The sequence below is a fragment of the Chlorocebus sabaeus genome, chromosome 24 (genome assembly GCF_047675955.1).
Source record: "Chlorocebus sabaeus isolate Y175 chromosome 24, mChlSab1.0.hap1, whole genome shotgun sequence".
In the NCBI taxonomy this organism is placed as follows: domain Eukaryota; kingdom Metazoa; phylum Chordata; class Mammalia; order Primates; family Cercopithecidae; genus Chlorocebus; species Chlorocebus sabaeus.
The window spans coordinates 27,717,340-27,728,995 of NC_132927.1; the positions used below are offsets into that span (position 1 = coordinate 27,717,340).

Below are 11,656 nucleotides of genomic sequence, written 5' to 3' on the forward strand. Positions count from 1 at the left end.
GCAACCCTGAGAGAAAGGCCTATAAAGGAAAGGTGCTGAAGCCTCCCACCAACAGCTCTCACTGACTTGCCAGTAGTATGAGATCCACTTTGGAAGTAGATCCTCTAGCCTCAGTAAAGCCTTCACATAACTGCATCCTGATGACATCTTGACAACCACCTCATGAAACACTTCGAGCCAGAACCACCAGGAATTAAGCCACCCCTGACTTACTGACACACAGAAAGTGTGAGAGATAATCGCTTTAAGTTACTAAATCTTAAGAGAATTTGAGACAGCAATAGATAACTAATATATTAAGCTTTTGTAAAAACAGATGGCCCGTATACTGTTGGGTCCAAACATTATATACAATGGGAATACTAAAAATCTAAAGCATATTGACTTGTTGCCTTTAATTTTTTTAAATGATTAAGTGGTCATTTTTTATAATTATTGAATTTCCAAGACATCTACTATAATTAGTATATGTAACTATAAATTAATATGCAATGTTGTTCTTTATTAACTGCTAATACTCATGGGCAGGGAAGCAATGCTATCCAGATTACCATCCCTGTCCTGGTCCAGTTCAAGCATTTCATGTCTTGGCTCTGCATCATTTATCATCCACTTCTATGCCTCAGGCCATCTGCATGGGAAGAGCTGCTACTTGTGCCAGAGATTTTAATGCTATGTGCACACACTTCTCATTCTCCTGAAACTGACCAGACTTCATAATTTAATTCTGATGTCTATAGCTTTAGTTTTCTTCAAGCTTTTTTGACAATTACAATAATACATATTAAACTAATCTTGAGCTCCAAATCCCTGTAACTTGCCACATAATTCAGCAGTGATTTAGTAACCTTTTGGATGGCCAAATGTTGTTTATATACTTTAATTCAGGGTATTAAATGATAAGATCCTTTTCAACATCTAGATTTTTCTCTAGTTATGTTTAAAAATTTTATGCATGAACAAGAACATTAAAAAATATTTAAAGCTTCTTTAAAGTTAAATTTTAAAGCCAATCTCATAAATTCAGAATGACCCTTACTTTTGCCTTTCTGCATCTAGATGGGAGAGGAGACTAGTCAATAATCCTAATCTTGGCCTATGGAGCTGTGAGATTGTCTGAAGAGCTATGTCCTTTTGTGATGACATATGGCATCATACTTCTCCAGTTGTATTTTGTTTCTAGTTTTAGTGACAGTCTTTTGCTGCCACTAACTATATAATAGAAAGGATTTCTTTTCCAAGCTGATATACAAAAGGCTTTCCCCTTTCAGGATATTAGTGATACTGTTAACTACGATATCTGTGAGATAATATCTTTTCTCTTATTCACCTGTAATTGTAAACATACATGAAGACCTTTTCACACATATGTTGGAAAAAGGTCCCACTTTTCAGTTCATTCTGTGTGATAAAGTACCTAGAGTAGGGTTCCAGAGTGTATGAACTTTTTTTTTTTTTTGAGACAGGATCTCACTCTGTCATCCAGATTGGAATGCAGTGGCACAATCTCGGCTCACTGCAACCTCTGCCTTCCAGGCTCAAGTGATTCTTCTGCCTGGGCCTCCCAAGTAGCTGGGATTACAGGTGCACACAACTACCACCCAGCTAATTTTTGCATTTTTAGTAGAGACGGGGTTTCACTATGTTGGCAAGGCTGGTCTCGAACTCTTGACTTCAAATGATTCACTCACCTCAGCCTCCCAAAGTGCTGGGATTGCAGGCATAAGCCACCGCACCTGGCCTGTATGAACATATTTCTAATTCTTAAATTATATTGCCAAATTATTTCCAAAAGTGCTGTTCTGATTTATCAGGCTAACAGTCATGTTTGATCACTAGTGTTCAAAGTATTGGTTACCTTCTAAATTTTAAAAACTTAAAAGGTAAAAGAAATTTATACTTTCCATTTAGGTTTATGTTATAAATATATAGAAAAATTTCATTACATCGAATTTATATATGTATGTATCTATGACTTAATATATGTGTATGTGTGTCTGTGTGTGTATACATACAGAGACACTGATGTCTGTTGAGTTAAGCACATAGAACTTCTATGTTTTTATGTAATCTTGGTGTCTCTAACACTTTGGGCTATAGATTTAATTAGCCTGCAGAATCTGGTAATACCAATTACCTATAGGTACTGAAGAAAAAATTATAAACATGATAGACACAGTTCATAATCGGGAGTCACAATCCCATGGGGGAGACACAAGTAAATAGGCAAATACAATACAGTATACTAAATGTGAAGTTAGAAGTTCAGGGATCAGAAGGTGTACCCGGGAAGACATCATACGCAAACTAATTGGCTTAGGAAAGACTTTCTGAAGACAGGGATATATAGGTAAAATCTGAAGATTGAATAGTTAATGTGGCAATGAAGCAGGGCAGTTGGGGAATGAAGGGAGCAGTATACCTTCCACAAAAACCTAGAAGAGAAAATATAGCTTGGTCAAGGTACCGTAAGAAACCTAGTATGACTTTATCAGACAGTATAAAAGAGGTCAAAAGCTAAGACTTGGTCATTAGAAAAGGCCAGATACAGTATGACTTTGGAGACTATATTAAGAAAGTTGAACTTTATGCTAAGGATAATAGAAAGCATGTTACCTAGCCATTAAACAGTTTTAAGTAGGGGATGACGTGGTTAGCCTTGTGTTTCAGGAATACCACTTTGGTTTTAGACAGGAAAATATACTTGGTGAGCTGGGAGGATGCAAGTATAAAAGCATTGAGACTAGTTAAGAACTTTGCACGTTATAATAATCCACATGAGACAAGATGATGGCTTGGGTTGGGCTTCCAGATGGCAGTATGGACCCACCCCAGCAAAACAAGCATAATTGGTTGTATGAGTTTGCTGGGGCTGCCATAACAAAGTACCAAAAACTGGGTGGCTTAAACAACAGAAATTTACTTTCTCATAGTTCTGAAGGTTAGAAGTTTAAAATCAAGATTTTGACAGGGCTGGTTTCTTCTGTGGTGTTTCTTTTTGGCTTGTAGATGGTAATCTTCTCTTTGTGTCTTCACATGGTCTTCCCTCTGTACTGTACATGTCTGTTTTCTAATTTCCTCTTCTTACAAGGATACCAGTCATTCTGGATTAGGGCTCATCCTAATGACCTCATTTTAACTTATTTAACTCTTTATAGATCCTATCTCAAAATACTGTTACATTATGAGTTACTAGGGGTTAGAACTTCAACACATGAATTTGGAGGGGGCACACAATTCATCCCATAATACTGTTGAAAACTATAAAAACAAACAACTATCTAAAGTCTGTGGAAATTGTCCTAAGGGCATATAGCAAATGAAGAAGCTTTTTTATTTTCCAAGAAAATCTACTAAAACTGAGTAAGAACAGTAAGAGTCTATGGCATCTGAGCCATACACTTGATTCCTACCCATCTTCCCCACCCCCTGAGCTCATCTTGGTCAAAACTATACTCTGGGTTAGCGTGACCAAGAACATGGGGCTCCCGATCTCCTCAGCTCTCAATCAAGAGAGACAATATCTCACCAGGACGAAAAGGCCACCAGCATTTTTCATCCCTTCCAACTCTGAGTTGCAGAGGCTAAAGTCCTGGTGAGTTTGGCCCCACACAGGGTACAAAAGTTCTAAGGCAGGCGCAGTAGAGTGAGAACACTGGGGACTCCAATCACCCTTAACCCAGCTTGCTCATATGGCAGAGGTTCCACTACAGAAGCAAGTCCAGAAGATCAGGGCCACTTGTTCTACCCAGTGCCCAGAATAATCACTAATAATAATAATAACATGGGCAAAATGTTATTGCCCATGAGGAGAGGCAGTCCATAAAAACAGAGAGCCCTGAAGCTCTCCCCAAAGGACTTACCTTTATTTGAAACAGAGTGTGGGTGATGGTCAAGCCTTGGGTTGCTCTAAAAAATAAAAAGCAACAAGCTAAACCATAAGCTAGCTAGTTTACCAGAGAGAACCAGGGAAGGAGACAGCTAAGAAGAGCCCTCTTGAGGTTAGAGGAAACCTCCAAGACTGGCCTCAAAAACTACCAATGCCTGAATTTTACTGGATTAGACTGTGGAGCAATATATGCCCCAGGGGATATCTTCTTAAATAGAGAAATCATCCTACACTTAGTGTAGCACAACAGCTAGAGGTAATACCAAATGAGGCAGAAAGTTTAACAGAGAGATCAAGGAAAGAGACAGTAAAAGAGAGCCCTGCTAGAACCACTGATATCCCCTGGTGACTGTGCACATGTCCAAGGATGCACTCTCTGAGAAATGGGAGCAGAGGCCTTCCACTACTGGAGAAATAGATTTCACTTAAATAGCCTAGCCAAGTCACTAAACAAACCACAATCAAATAACAACAAAAAACAAGTTCAAACCATACAGAGGGAATCAGTACTCAGAATCGCTACAATGTATTACCTAAAATGTCCAGTTTTCAACAAAAAAATTATGAGTCATGCAGTGAAACAGCAAAGTATGACCCATAGATTGGAGAAAAACGTAGGCAACAGAAACTACCTGTGACAGAGCCAAAATGTCAGACTTAACAAAGATATCAAAGCATTCATTAAAACATATTCAACAAGCTTAAATAAATCATGATTAAAGAACTTAAAGGAAGGTATGATGACAACGTTGCATCAAATAGAGCATATCAATAAATACAAATTATTTTTAAGAAGCACCAAATGGAATGTCTAGAGTTAAAAAGTACAATAACTGTAATAAAAAAAAATCACTACAGGCACTCACCAGTAATTTGGAGGCAGAAGAAAGAATCTGTAAACTTGAGATAGATTCACAGAGATTATGCAATCAGAAGAATGGAAGAAAAAGAATAAAGAAAAATGAGCAATAAATATGGGACACCATTTAGTTTACCAACATATGCTTAATGAGATTACCAGAAAGAAAGGAGGGAGAAAGGAGCGAAAAATACATGTATTTGAAGAAATAATGACTGAAACCTTCATGTTTTCCAGAAAACATTAATATAAATGTACAAGAAGTTCAACAAATGCGAAGTATGACAAACGCAAAGAGCTCCCCACCCAGATACATCAGAGTAAAAATGCTAACAAAGACAAAAAAATCTTGAATGCAGCCACAGAAAAACAACTTGTCATGTACAAGCGAACCTTGATAAAATTACTAGATACCTCTCATCAGAAATAATGGAGATCAGAAGGCAGTGGATGACATATTCAAAGCACTGAAAGAAAAAACTATACACCAAGTATCTTAAATAGAACAAATCATCTTTCAAAAATGAAGGTTACCCAGAAAAACATAAACTGAGAAAAGTTGTTGCAAACAGATCTTCCTTATAAGAAATACTAAAGGAAGTTTCTCAAGTTAAAAGCAAATGTGCCTAGATGGTAATTTAAAGCCACAAGAAAAACAAAGAGAATGGGCAAAGGTAATTATGTAATTATAAAAGGCAGTATAAATGTATATTTATTTTCCTTTTGTCTCTTAGCTGATTTAAAAAGCAACTGTATAAAACAATTTTTTATAATTGTATTGTTAGGCCTATAACATATAGAAATGTAATATAATTAACAACAACAGCACAAAGGTGGTGAATGGGAGCAAAGTTGTATTGGAGGAAGGAAATCATACCAGATGATAATTTAAATCCAAAGGAACAAATGAAGATAACCAAAAATGATAATATGAATATTAATATGATAAACACTAAATATATACTTGCTCTTCTTTCTTTCCTCAGCTTCTTTATTAAACATAAAAGTACATAAATTAATAATTATAACAATATATTATTGAATTTATAACATAGATACAATATATATAACAATAATAATGCTAAAAGTAGAAAGAGTAAACAGTTATATAGGAGTAATGTTTCTGTATCCCACTAGAATTAAGTTAGTATAAATCTGAAGTAGATTTTGATAAATTAATACATATAGTAAACTTTAAAGAAAATGCTAAAAAAACTTTCAAAATATATAAGAAATTCTTATAGGATTAAATGTCATACTACAAAGTATTTATTGTAAATGACAGCAGTAAAGGAGGAATAGAGGAATGAAGTAGTCATAAAACATATAGAAAACATAAAGTAAAATGACAGAAATCCAACCATATTAACAATAACATGCTGGTTGTGGTAGCTAACGCCTGTAATCCCAGCACTTTGGGAGGCTGAGGCAGGCAGATCACTTGAGGTCAGGAGTTCAAGACCAGCCTGGCCAACATGGTGAAACCCCATCTCTACTAAAAATACAAAAATTAGTTGGGCATAGTGGCACATGCTTGTAGTCCCAGCTACTCGGGAGGCTGAAACAGGTGAATTGCTTGAACCCGTGAGGCAGAGGTTGCAGTGAGCTGAGACTGCAACACTGCACTCCGGCCTGGGCGACAGAGGCTGGAGCTAAACAAACAAACAGACAAACAATAACATTACCAGTAAGTGGAGTGTCCAGGCACTCCAGCCTGGATAACAGAATGAGACCCTGTCTCAAAAAAAAAGCAAATGGATTAAATATGTAATCAATCAAAGGGCAAACATTGTTAGACTAGATAGAAAGAAATAAAAACAAAAACCCTCAAGGTCTAGTTATATTCTGTCTACAGGAGGCACACTTTTCAGATTAAAAAATACAAATGGTTGAAAGTAAAAGGATGGAAAAAGATATATCATACAAATAGCAGCAATACAAAAGCTGAAGTGGTTATGCTAATATCAGGCAAAATGACTATAAAGCAAATAGAAAATTCTAGGTATAAAGAAGGAAATTTTATGAGGAGAAGGGTCAATCCATCAGGAATATATGACAATTATAAAGATATATGTCAGAGCCCCAAAATACATGAAACACAAACTTTCAGAATGAAGAGCAAAATAGACAATTCAACAATATTTGGAGAACTTCAATATTCCACTTCCAATAATGGACAGAACAAGCAAGCAGAATATCAACAAGAAACTAGAAGACTTGAACAAAACTAGACACTAATCAGACCTAATAGACATTTAACTTTAGAATACCCAGTGATGGAAGAATGCAAATTCTTCTCAAGTGATGGAATATTCTCTGGGATAGACCATATATCCAGCCATAAAACAAATCTCAATAAATTTTAAAAAGATTGAAATCATACAAGGTATGTTCTCGGACCACAATAGAATGAAATTAGAAATTAACAACAAAAATAAATTTGGGAATTCACAAATATGTGAAAATGAAAAACACACTCCTAAATAGCCAATTGACAAAAAGGGGTATCAAAAGAGAAAATTAGTACATGCTTTGAGATGAATGAAATGACAATACAACATAACAAAAGTTATGGGATATAGCTAAAGCAGGGTTGGGAAATTTAGAGCTTAAACACATATATTAAAAAAAAGAAAGATCTCAAATCAATAATCATAACTTTCATCTTAAAACAATGAGGGTAAAAGGGGGCATAAACCCAAAACATAAAGAAGAAAGGAAATAATCAAGGAGAGAATAGAAAAATGGTAGAGAAAACCAACAAAACTAAAAGTTGGTGCTTTGGAAAGGTCAACAAAATTGAGAAACCTTTAGCTATACTGACTTTGTTTTGTGTTGCTATAACAGAATACCCGAGGCTGGGTAATTTATAAATAAAATAGGTCATGAGTATTAGCTCATGGTACAAACGGCAGGGAAGTTCAACAGCATGGCTGTGGCTTCTGGTGAGGTCTACTGTGCTGGGTCATAATATGGCGCAGAAGGTCAAAAGGGAAGCAGACAAGTACAAAGAGAGAAAACCTAAGGGGTATTCTGGCTTTATAACAACCCACTCTCAAGGGAACTAATCCATTCCCAAGATAATTAATCCAGTATCATCAGAGTGAGAACTCACTTATTACGAGAACACCACCAGGGACAGCATTGAGGCTATTACCTTTACTTGGGAAGCTGAACTGGAGGAGCACTCGAGACCAGGAGTTTGAGGTTGTAGTGAGTCATGATTGCACCACCTCTCTCCAGCCTGGGTGACAGAGAGAGACCCTATATATTTTTTTAAAGAAGAACAGCACTAAGCCATTCATGAGATCCACCCCCCTTATTCAGATTCCTCCCAATAGGCCCCACCTCCCAACACCATCACATGGGGGATCAAATTTCAACATGAGTTTTGGTGGAGACAAACTCAAACCATATCCAAACCATAACACTGACCAATAAATAAAAGAAAGAAGACTCAAATTACTAAAAACAGCAATGAAAGAGAGGACATTAATATCAACCTTACAGATATAAAAAGGATTATAATACTATGAACATTAGGCCAACAAATTAAGACAACTTACATGAAATGGACGTATTCCTAGAAAGATGCAAACTAAATACCACAACCAACTCAAGAAAAAACAGAAAATCATAGTAGACTTATAAGAGGTTGAATTAGTAATTTAAAAGCTACCTAAAAAGAAAAGCCCAGGCCTAGGTGACTTCACTGCTAGATTCTATCAGACATTTAAAGAAGAGTTAATACAAATTCTTCACAAACACTTCCAAAAAATAGAAAAGGAGGGAACATTTCCCAACTTATTTTATGAGGCCAGTTATATCCTGATAGCAAAACCAAAGACATTACAAGAAAACTACAGACCAATATCTCTTAGGAATATAGATGTAAAAATATGCAACAAAATACTAGCAAACTGAATGTGGCAATATATAAAAAGAATTATACACCATGGCTAAGTGGGATTTATACCAATAATGCAGGGTTGATTTCATGTCCCAAAATCAATGAATGTAATACACCATATCTTTGGGATGCCAAGGCAGGTGGATCATGAGGTCAAGAGATAGAGACCATCCTGGCCAACATGGTGAAACCCTGTCTCGACTAAAAATATAAAATTAACTGGGCGTGGTGGCACGCGCCTATAATCCCAGCTACTTGGGAGGCTGAGGCAAGGGAATTGCTTGAACCCAGGAGGCAGAGGTTGCAGTGAGCTGAGATCGTGCCACTGCACTCCAGCCTAATGACAGAGCAAGACTCCGTCTCAAAAAAAAAAAAAACACACACACACCATATCAATAGAATAAAGGACAAAAACATATGGTCATTTCAATAAATGCAGAAAAAGGATTTGTCAAAATTCAACACTTCTTCAAGATAAAAACAGACAACCTTCTAGGAATAGAAGGAAACTTCCTCACCTGTATAAAAGGCTTCCATTTAGAATTCACATTAACATCATACTTAGTGGTAAGAGATGATGCTTTTCTCCCAAGAACAAGACAAGTATGTTTGGCCACTCTTGCCATTTCTATTCAACATTGTAATGAAGGTCTAGTGTCTTAGCTTGGGCGGCCATAATAAAATATCATAGACTGGTGGCTTAAACAATACAAATTTATTTTCTCACAAATTTAGGAAGTTCTCATTGTACTCAAGGCAAGAAAACCCTGGCCTAGGCTGTTGGCTGTTGAGATGAAAATTGGTGGTCAGATTCAGGATATGTTTTGAAGGTAAAGTTTACAAGATTTGCTCATAGGGTCCAAGAGGAGAAGGTGAAGAGAGAGAACAATAAAGAATTAACATGTACATGTTTGGCTAGAGCAACCTGGTGAACCTCGGGGCTCTTTAGTGGATGGAAGACCAGCAGAGGGAGAATCAAGACTTATCTTTTTTGGCCATTTGATGTTTCAGCTTGTGAACCCCCAAAATCTGAGACAGGTCTCAGTCAATTTAGGAAGTTTATTTTGCCAAAGTTAAGAATGCGTGCCCATGACATAGCCTGAGTAGGTGCTGAGGACATGTGCCTAAGGTGGTTGGAGCACAGCTTGATTTTATATTATGTATTTTAGGGAGACATGAGACATCAATCAACATATGTAAGATGAACATTGTATTGGCCTGGAAAGGTGGGAGAACTCAAAGCAAAGGTGGGACAAACCCGAAGCCGGGAAGGGGCTTCCAGGTCATAGGTAGATAAAGAGACAAATGGTGTCATTCTTCTGAGTTTCTGATTAGCCTTTCCAAAGGAGGCAATCAGATATGCATTTATCTCAGTGAGCAGAGGGATGAGAAGCAGGTTTGCCCTAAGCAGCTCCCAGCTTGACTTTTCCCTTTAGCTTAATGATTTCGGGGCCCCAAGATTTCTTTTGCTTTCACAAGCCATTACATATCCAAGAGATATTCAGCAAGGAGTTGAATACATATGCCTGTAGTTCCCAGAAAGATCAGAGCCTGATGATACGAAGAGAAAGGTGGCGAGGGTGGGGGTCGGGGGGCAGTAAAGCATCCTGGGGACGCCAATGTCCACAAGTTAAGTAAAGGAGGACCACCCAAGAAGTTTGAGAAGAATCAGCTAGTGTAGGAAAGAGAAAAAAAAAGGGAGCTGCCCAGAAAGCAAGATGGTAAAGTGTTTCAAGGTGTGTGGTAGAATGGGGCTAGAAGTCACGCTAGACGCATTGAGAAGAAACGATTGGGTTTTATCTTGCTGGTCGCTAGTGTCCTTGAGAGGGCTATTCAGTGGAAGGGTGAGGAAGGGGACTAATTGGGGTGAGTTAAGTTGAAAAGGTGAGGTAAGATAGTGGAGTGGCAACTATTTCCCTTTTTTGTTTTTTTTTTTTTTTTTTGAGACTTAGTCTGTCTCTATAGACCAGGCTGGAGTGCAGTCGAATGATTTCGGTTCACTGCAACCTCTGCCTCCCGGGTTCAAGCGACTCTCCTGCCTCAGCCTCCCGAATAGCTGGGACTACAGGCACCTGCCACCACGCCCGGCTAATTTTTATATTTTTAGCAGAGACGGGGTTTCACTATATTGGTCAGGCTGGTCACAAACTCCTGACCTCAAGTGATCCGTCCGCCTTGGCCTACCTTATTTTTGCTAGATTACAGGCGTGAGCCACTGCGCCTGCAACTATTTTCATTTGACTGATGGGGCAGTGCACATTTTGGTCTGCATTTGTATTTACGAGTGTTTGAGAGAAAAAAACTCAAATATATGTTACAAGCCTATGTGTCTGGTTCCACTTTGAAGTACTGACCTAGGATCTCGGTACCTACTGAATTTTTTTTGAGTGTTAACACACACCTGAAAGTGCATAAAGTGCACTGTCTTAAAATGTACAGCCTGATCCTTTTTTAAAAAAAATCATATACGTACGCCTGTGTAACTACTGTTCATATCTACATGTTGAACACATCCAACACATCCAACATAACCATAAGGTTCCTCTGCACCTTCCCTGTCTGTAATCTCTCAGAAGTAAACCAATATTCCGACTCCTATAAAGATCCATTAGCTTTACTACATGTTTCAAAGAAAACAAATGAGAACTCTGAAGGACATTTAATTGGAAAACTGCTTTAGCACATTATAGACTTACCAGTTTGCTTGTAAACGCTAACCATTTGGCGCCAAAATCCTGGGAGCTAATTTTAAGCGGTTCTTCCTCAAAGCACCGCCCCACTTTTTACACCAAGCCTCCTTTTGCTCTGTTCCTTCCCCCACATTATTGGGGAACCCTAGGCGGTAGAAGAAGCCGCTTTTCTGTCATGCGCATTGTGGAGAGGCGTTCTTCCCACTTTCCCGAGTTCACCACTCACTGGGATCAGACCCCTGTCATGCGCATAGAGAGTCCTCTAGACAGGCTCACCTCGCAGCGCCGTCGTGCGCTTGCGCTGAGCA

General features: G+C 37.9%; 1 protein-coding gene across 9 annotated transcripts in view; it reads right to left on the reverse strand.

Moving 5' to 3' along the window:
* The window catches only part of TRIM9 (tripartite motif containing 9), a 267,774-nt gene extending 256,171 nt beyond the window's left edge, over positions 1-11,603 (reverse strand). For 3 of the 9 annotated variants that reach the window (XM_073010990.1, XM_007986671.3, XM_073010989.1), the window contains exon 1: positions 11,355-11,603. The gene's annotated coding sequence lies outside the window, so the exon portion shown is untranslated. The remainder of the gene's footprint in view (positions 1-11,354) is intronic. The other 6 variants (XM_007986676.3, XM_007986673.3, XM_037983969.2 and 3 more) reach the window with 4 other exon arrangements.
* Positions 11,604-11,656: the final 53 nt, after the last annotated feature.